The 9411-nt window shown below is 30.2% G+C and overlaps 1 long non-coding RNA gene across 1 annotated transcript; it reads right to left on the reverse strand.

Moving 5' to 3' along the window:
* Positions 1-6939: 6939 nt before the first annotated feature.
* LOC145958266 (uncharacterized) lies at positions 6940-8591 on the reverse strand. The gene is made up of 3 exons (XR_014433986.1): positions 7881-8591; positions 7295-7345; positions 6940-7173 (listed from the first exon to the last, which is right to left on the reverse strand). It is a non-coding gene; the product is annotated as an uncharacterized LOC145958266 (long non-coding RNA).
* Positions 8592-9411: the final 820 nt, after the last annotated feature.

The following is a 9411-nucleotide window of genomic DNA, read 5'->3' on the forward strand; positions in this document are numbered from 1 at the left end:
GAGGGTGTCACACCATCTTTCACAAATTTTGACTGCTTTAGAGTTACATTATTAAGGTCTGTTTGGTTTAAGAGAACATTGTTTATTATTCCTATTTTTATTGATAATTACAAAAATGTCGATGTCACATTGTTTTAACTTTGTTTCCTACTTTTAAAAACAATGAAAACAACACAAATCTTGTTTGAATTATTTCTTCTGCAAATCTTTGTGATCAATAAACAATATGGCCAGTGGCGGAACTTGAAAAAAAAATTTAGGGGTGCCAGATTATTTTTAGAAGTGCCAGATTATTTTCATATATATATAAAATTATAAATTAATTTTTTTATTAGTTAAAAAAATAATAGAATTTCTCTTTTTTTAACTTAATTTTTTTAGTTTTATTATAATTAATGATATAATAATATATAAATATAATATTAATATATATATATATATATAAAGAAATTTAGAAAAGTTTGGGGGAGCCGTGGCTCCCCCTGTCCCTATGAAGATCCGCCACTGAATATGGCCTTTTGGTAATTATTTGTTAAAACAGGAAATAAAGATGAAAAACATATTCTCAAACCAAACAAATGCTTTGTTTCTTCCTTTATTTTGCTTTCATGTTGTTACTTAGCATAACATGTAACATTAGCTTACATTTTGTCTTCTAAGTCATCAATATATAAAGCCAAAACATATACATTTAAAGCTACTTTAATCATGCTCACATGTTAAGAGAATAATCTATTTAATGAATAATCTTATGTTTGATTTTCGTCATTTATGACCCTTAAAGTCAAAGACAATCTTATTTAAGAGTAATAGTCTCTAACCCAATGAGTTGAAGATATTCATAACAAGACCAAAAAAAATTATTTTAACGGTTAATTATGTGCAAATATTACCTATTGTTACATATTTTGAAGCAACATAATCATATACATTGATTTATGTCCATGTTACTAGTAGTTTCATGTGATTGTCCTTCAAAAGGCCCCAATATAATGGAGCCAAAATTTGATATTTTTCCATTGTAATTACATAGGAGACCTGTTGTCCAAATGATCCAATAAATTTAGCATTAAATGAACATCGATTTTAATACTTTAAGTATATTATGCATTATAACACCATGTAAATATTTCAACTAGAATAGGTCTAGTATTGACAACACTTGCAAAAAAGACAAGGAGAACAAAGGCATTGAACTTTCTATTAACAAACTATGTTTTGATACCTTTTCAATATTACTTAGTAAAACAAAGATTCAAATAAAATTGATTAATAAAATAAATTTTAATTACACATTAAAATAAATATAAACGAAGATTTTTTGTAATATTTTTTAATTTTTATTCTTACATGTAATGTCATTAAATTTTATATCACTTAAATTGTGACATATTATCAAATAATATTAAAGTTTAATGATTAATAAATGTCTAGTTAATAATAGGATAAAAATTTATAATTTTAAAAATAAATAATTAAATATATCAATTTTAAAATGAAAAGACAAATGCTACGGATTAACAAAAGGACCACAACTTATCCTTTATAAATTTCACTATCGGTGAGTTCGTCTTCATGCAATTAGTAATCGACTAAACACTACCTGAATTTGAAAGTTGTAGCATTAATCTTATAAGATATTATTAGACAAGTTTATAAAATATTAAATAAGTTTGTAAGTTTAATATTTATTATTATTATTTTAGTGCTTGCATATTAATATTTTAATTACACTTTTTATTTTATTTTGGATTAATGTAACTGTCAATTTATATTTTCAGAAATTTTTTTTACAATTTCTTAATTTAGATCCTAATATGATATTTTTTTTCTAAAAATAATATGATACCGTTTTCCTAATTCGGATTCACTTTCGATAATTTCAATAACATTTTTTCTAGTTTATTATTATTAAAGAAAAAGGAAAAGACTGTTTTTTTTCAAAACGACTCCCCATAGAAATTTTTTTTTTAATAATCTTTCTCTAAATCTCACCGGACGAAAATAAAAAAAAAATGCTTGCAGTAAAACAATTAAAAAGTAAAAAATATAACAAGCACAACAATGGATTGGGATATATATAATAAGAGAATCAAATATTAGAGGTGTCATAAGTCGTATTAGAGTGCGAAGTTTAACTTTAGATTGTACTAGAGGTGTCATAAGGAGTGAAAACTGGGTGAGCTAATTCACCCTTATCACATATTAGGTTGAGATAGAAAAAATAAAATAAAATAAAAGTGTATCACTCTTTGTTCAATTGTAACCCAACTTACTTAATTTATGAGATAATTCACTCTTATCACAGATTCTAGGTTGGACTGAGATAGGGAAAAGAAATTGTATGGGTCTTGGTTCAATTCTAAATCAGCTTATTTAACTAGTATGACAAATGGATTTAAATTGAGCTGAGTTGAATTAGCCCTTTCAATTCACCCATAATTCAATAATTCAATTTGTTAATTTTTTAATATATTTATCATTTGAATGGTATTTATTTTGTAGTTATATTTGAATCATTGAATGTCTTAATGAGAAAAATTAACACTTCTTTTTCTTTTTTTAAAGAAGGGAGAGTGGGGAATATTATTCAGCCAAACCAATATAAATATAATTTAATTGAATTGATTAAGATTAAAGAGAAAATAATAAAAATATCAAATCAATTCTAACTAATTAAAGTTAATCAATTTGAATATAGATATATTTGAAATTCAACTCAATTTAACCAATGGCTACCCCTAAATCTAATTATATTGTTCTAAAAATATTTTAATTATATTAAATATAATTATGCAAGACTAATAAACTTTTGTCTCTTTTTTAATTTAAATCTATACTAATAATAAATGATATATCATGTTTTTTGTGTATATAAATTCTGGATAATTTTATCCTTCTAACTTCTATATTATATAATATTTTACTTTTTATAACTATCTAAAAATTATCAAAACTTCTGATTACTAATTATAAATTATTATTAAATCTTACTTAATTTTATATTTATTTTTTTTAAAATGCACGCAAGCACAAAATACTTTTTATGCTAGTATTTATAACCAATACATTTATAATTATATATTTGTTGTGTACACAATAAAATATATAAAGAGAGGATAAATTTGTTTATTACAAGATGAAAGTTTATCGAGAATTACTTTATTCAATAACTTATACTCTAAATCAAATTTCAAATATTCAACCGTTGAATTTAAAGTTCTTAATGCATAGACCAAGTCTTCAAATTTTTAAAATTTTTTAAGACCATTTGATATTTCATTTCATTAATTCAAATCAATATATAAAATAATTTTATAATTATCCATTAATTTGAATTAATGAAATGAAATATCAAAAGATTTTTAAATTTTTAAAACAAATTTAGACCTAATCTATAAGAACTTTTAAATTCAACAATTTGATCATTAAAATTTAATGTAAAATATGAGTTATTAAACGAAATAAATCTAAATAATTTATTTTTGAAGTAAATGGATCTCTCCTTATTATATATATATATATATATATATATATATATATATATATATATATATATATATATTACATTGATTGACGTCCACTTATTAGTATAGCCAATCAACTTTCCATTTTTTTTTTTTGAAAGAAAAAAAAGTCTTATTAAAATGACATATTAGCATCAAAACAATGTTCCCTTATCTAACGTGCAAAATACTTTCCCACTTAAAAATGTAAATAATTCAAAAAAAAAAAAAACATACATGTAAAAGCCTTGTGAAATTATCTCCCCTCCAACCAGCACTAGTAAAAAGGGGAACAAAATAACATATTTTAAGCGACCGATCAAACAATTTATTCTTTAGACCAGATTACTCTTACAACACAGTGCTGAGGAGGATGGTGAGAATTGTTGGTTTCAGATTACTTGGAGTTTTATGGATGGATGGCTTCAATGCCTACCAATTCCTCGAGTACATTTTGCATAGAAGGACGTTGGTTAGGACCAGGTTGTAGGCATTTTAGAGTAAGTTGTGCTGCTTGCATTGCTGCCTTGGGTGAATATTGACCCTCTATTTTAGCATCCATAATTGTTTTCAACTTTTTCTTGGAAGAAAGAAGAGGCTTGGTCCATTCAACTAGATTTTGCTGCCCTGTTGGACGATTTGTGTCAATTGCCCTTGTAACATCCCAAATTTTTCTACTAATACTACAAATTATTATTATTTATTTTTGTATTTATAAAGATTATTTCCTTATAATTATTTTGATTAATTAAATGAGTTTGATTGAATTTTTAAAGGTTTTTAATAATAATCATTTATGAAAATTATTTTGTATAATATTATTAATTATGATATTTTTGTTATAATTATTATTTGAAGAAAATCATGTTTTAAATTGTATTGATATTTTATTTTGATATATATATATATACGTTATTTATTTATTTATTTATTAATCAGTAATTTGGATTTTCATAGCTCTGGAACGGGCCGTTCCACTTTGGGAACGGGCCGTTCCAAATCAAGCATTCGTGGGTAAAATTTTAACCCAGAACGGGCCGTTCCACTTTAGGAACGGGCCGTTCCGGATGTGATTTTAAAAGAACAAAGTTTGACTCAGAACGGGCCGTTCCAAATTGAAACGGGCCGTTCTAGAAACCCCAGAACGAGCCGTTCTGGTTTTGGAACGGGCCGTTCTGGTAGAGGCTTTTGTACCTATTCCGTGTGCCCAGAACGGGCCGTTCCGAATTCGGAACGGGCCGTTCTGGCCGCGACCTGATGCCTATAAACACTACTAGAAAAATTAAAATTAGAGAGGGAAAAAATCCGTCACTAAACTTCATAAAATCCGTCACAAATAAGTTAGTGACGGAATTTGTGACGGAAATGATTCCGTCACAAAATTTGGCGTCACAAAATATTTAGTGACGGATTATTTTCTCCGTCACAATTAGTGACGGAATTAAGGCGTCACAAACAATATAATTTCCGTCACTAATTTGTAACAATAAATGTTTAGAAATTAATAAAAATCCGTCGCAATTTGTGAGGGATTAAATCCGTCACAAACTGTGATGACTCTAATTAAGTAGAATCCGTCACAATTTGCGAGGGATTAAATCCCTCGCAATTTGTGAGGGATTAAATCCGTGACAAACTGTGATGACTTTAATTAAGTAGAATCCGTCACAATTTGCGAGGGATTAAATCCCTCGCAATTTGTGAGGGATTAAATCCGTCACAAACTGGGATGAATCCCTCACTAACTGTTGATGACTAAATCTGAGGAAACCATTGTTTTTAAGAGTCTGGTAATCGATTACCTATACATGTAATCGATTACCAGACATCATATGTTCGAAATTTACTTATTAAAAGGTTCTCTGGTAATCGATTACCCATTTCTTGTAATCGATTACCAGAGCAAAATATCAAAATAAGGTTCAGCTAAAGCAATATTGAAATCAGAAACCCAAAATATAACAATTCTAAAAAGCAGGGAATCAAATTAAAAGCAAGGGATAGTAGAGCCAATTCAAAAGGATAACCAAAGCCACTTAAAAGAAATCCAATGTAGTTAGTGTTTAAAAACATCCAAGTAAATACAATATAGCGCAATGTGACCAGAAATTAACAAGAACACAGCAATCACACTACTATAGGTTTAAAAACCTCACTCTGTGCCAAAATATCACCAATCACAGTACTCCCTCTGTCTCATTAGAACATAGTTACATATCTAGAATCACTAGTCAAATGAAAAGATCAAGTCAAGTGAGCAAAAAAAATTAGGAAACATGTATTAGTTGTAGGTCATAACAGACCAAAAGAACCTTCTTAGTAAATATTTATACGTTACTCATCAACATAAATTCCAATACCCCTTTTTCTTAACATATTTGTGCACAACAAATATATAAATCTAGTGTTCAATGAATTATGGAAGGGAGATCTTCATAAATTTTATACATCATACATATTAACAAACATAAATAAGGTACCTTGCTATCAACATCATACATATATAAAGCATTAGGGGAATTGCTAAGAAGGCATTATCTTGTATAGATTATAATGCCTACTTTCCCCATCTGGGATCATACATATATAACATATTTGTGCACAACAAATATCATAGAATGCCACACGCCCATTGCTAGTTCCAGCAGCCAGCATCCAACCATCATCTCTAAAGGCCAACGAAGAGAAAGGTGCTTCATAAGAAATGCAAGATGATGGTCTTCTAGCAAGGCCAACACTAGCAATGATCTGTTGATTGCAGAAAGATACCAGAAAGCAAAATCATATTAAGTTAAAGAAAAGTCTCACTTTCAAATCAAGCTTTTATGGTTGCACCCTGCTTCCCAATCAAGCTTCCTGCTTGTGTATCTGCCACTAGAAGCCTGGTAACAACTGAACGTGCAGTAGCCAAAGTGCTATCCCCAAGGTCACGGTCTACATTGATAACTTGCTTATGGAACCTTAACAAACCATCAACAGCAGGCGGTATGGGGCGATCTGGCTCTTCTTTTGCAGAAACCATTACCTTTCAAAATCATCAAAGAAAAAGAATTCAAAAATACTAAATAAGAGATGATGAAAACTAAAAAGTATCAAAAACAGGGAAGTTAAAATAGACCGAATTGTATTCAAAGAACCAAGGAGATCAAATAAATAAGCATGACAAATAGACAATGATATATATCCAATGTCATCCTTACTGCATAAAATAACAGGGAAATTGAAACTCACTTCTTTTTCTGAGATTCCAGGTGGGCCATCAAGAATTTTAATCCGCGCCTTACTCTCTCCTGTAATTTTTTTTATAAACTTGCCCTTTCGACCAATGATACTACCAACCTTTTGCACTGGAACCAACATCCTGAAAACATTCTCTCCCAAAGAAAACTTGAGTTTCCTGATTCGTTCTTATGATTCCTGAAATTATGATTTGAAGGAAATATGTAAGATTAGTGGAAAAACATTAAATAAATAATTTGTCCCATACATATTACCGGCAAGGCATAGTTTGGAAAAACAACTACTGTTGAACGATTAAAAACTCTTCTCCAATCATTCAAAAAGTTCAATCTGCCCATTAGCGGCATATTTCCTTGATCGATAAGCAAGAGCATTTTCATGAAGGATCCATATAAGAGGGATAGACTTGAAAGGCTCCTGCAAAAAACTGTAAGAACTAAAATCATATGTGCTACTTGAATACGGATATTCATGACAAAAAACCTCAAACACAAATTATAGGTGCAAAATCAGAAAGGATTCAGGTTAAAAAAAGTCAAGTATCATACCAAGAAAAGGCACCCTTGGCTTCCAGAGAGCTCACAATTATACCATCATAGCTGAAAAAAAAAAGATAGAATAATTCTTATCAGTTGCAATCAGAATTTGCTAATCCGATCAAAACAATAGCATTTTCTTAGTCGGCAACAAATTAAGAAACAAGTCAAAGTGAATTCACGTGAATTCAGATATACTATTTTCAATGTTCAAATATTATAAGGATTAATTCACATCATTAAAAAGACAAACTGAACGTAATGATTAAGAGAATCAAATAACATTTTTTTTCTCAAACTGAAAATAAACATAACTGAGTAAAGGATAGAGAATTAATCAATATTGTAATCTAGCCATATAAAAACAAATTATTTTACTGCAATTTTCCGATGATTAACTTCAGTATACCTAAAAACCAGAAGTTATAGAAGGTGCATCAACAACAAAGTAGAAAAGATATATAAAGCTTGAAAGGATTAAACAGACCGTCATTTTATCAGTTACCAAATAGTTGGTTCAGATTTCTAGACATTCCAATTATTAAAACCATGCAAAATGCTCTTAGTCCAGAAGTAAAAACTATAACAACAATCATACTTTAGCCAGTCTACAGAGTTGTTGCGCTTATCACAAGTTCTAATGACAGTGATTGGAACTCTTAAGTTTCTGCACACATTATGCCCTGGTCCATCTTGAAGTGAAAAGACCTGCAAAACATAAGACAATATTTGAGCTAAAATAAATATATTAAAAATAAAACACTGAAAGAGACGTGGAGGCAAACATCTTAATATTTTTTAGCCTAACTTCGATAAGTCACCACATTCTTAAGGACATCAATCAACAATTTTAAACCCATAGGCCTGCTTCAATTTCAAACACTTCTCTAGCAAGGTTCTACGTGGAAGGTGAATTAACATCTAGTAGAGTTATCTTCACTTATCTCGTGAGGTGTTTGAAAGTTGAAACCAATAGTAAAATAAACACACGCACACACATTTGCGTAAGAGGAACATTTGACTTATTATCGACTTGTTTGCGTTCTCCATCTCTTCCAGAAATCAAGAACCACATTCAAACCCACACCGGTGCATAAACCTAAATTCAGAAGTATATACCTGCAGGCAAGCAATAAACCATGGCCAACTTAAAAGCTATTTTTGCACTAGTGGCAGCCTCTAACTCGCTGTCAAATAGCCCCAGATATATATACCTGCAGGCAAGCAATAAACCATGGCCAACTTAAAAACTGAACTTTGATTCATCACGAACGAAACCAACCCAAGTAAAATAGCGTTTATGAAGAGTAACTCCCCTGTATTTTGAGCTTCCCCTCGAAAAGCCAGTGCTCTGTCAACGCAGAATATGCACAAACTCCTCCTTCGTGAAATTACTCATCTGCACAACACAATAACGAAAAACCGAAGCTAAAGTCACAAATTCCATTCAAGCTTCTAAAAATACCAACAGATTAAAACCATCACTTCATTCACCTATAAGAAAAAGAAAAAAAAAGAAAAGCGAACATAGCATGGTTTCTTCCGCTTTGCCATTGAACAGTTCACAGCGGCGTGACCTTCCTCGCGGCGCATCTCTTCGATGAAGGCATAGCCGTCGAGGAGGATGGTTTCCTTGGGGGGGCGGTTGGACCAGTTGGGGTTGGGGTCGTTGAGGGAGGAGGTGGTGGCGCGTGTAGAGAGGGCGCGAAGGGAGGGGGTGGCGGTCTGGGAAAGCTCTTGGTTGGGGAAGGCGAGGGAGTCGGAGGGAGAGAAGGAGGGGAGGGTTTGAGTGATGTGGCGGAGGAAGAAGGGGGTTGGGTTCGCGGAATGAAGGAAGGGGCTTAGGGTTTGGTGAGAGAGGGAAACCAAAAGATAAGTGAGAGGGAAATGAAAAAAAAAATTATCATTACAAAAATAAAAAAAAAATTTAAAAATTATATTATTAAAAATATATTTTTTATTTAAAAAAAAAAACTACCATTTTAACTCCTATAAATAATATGAAATAAATATCTTTAAAATATAATTATTTTTAAAATTAGTACCTTATATTTTTATTAATTAAATTATATAAATAATATTTTGAATTTAAACTTGAAAATAATGATTAATATAATTTAATTTAAATG

The sequence above is a fragment of the Cajanus cajan genome, chromosome 5 (genome assembly GCF_000230855.2).
Source record: "Cajanus cajan strain Asha chromosome 5, NIPB_CcT2T_4, whole genome shotgun sequence".
In the NCBI taxonomy this organism is placed as follows: domain Eukaryota; kingdom Viridiplantae; phylum Streptophyta; class Magnoliopsida; order Fabales; family Fabaceae; genus Cajanus; species Cajanus cajan.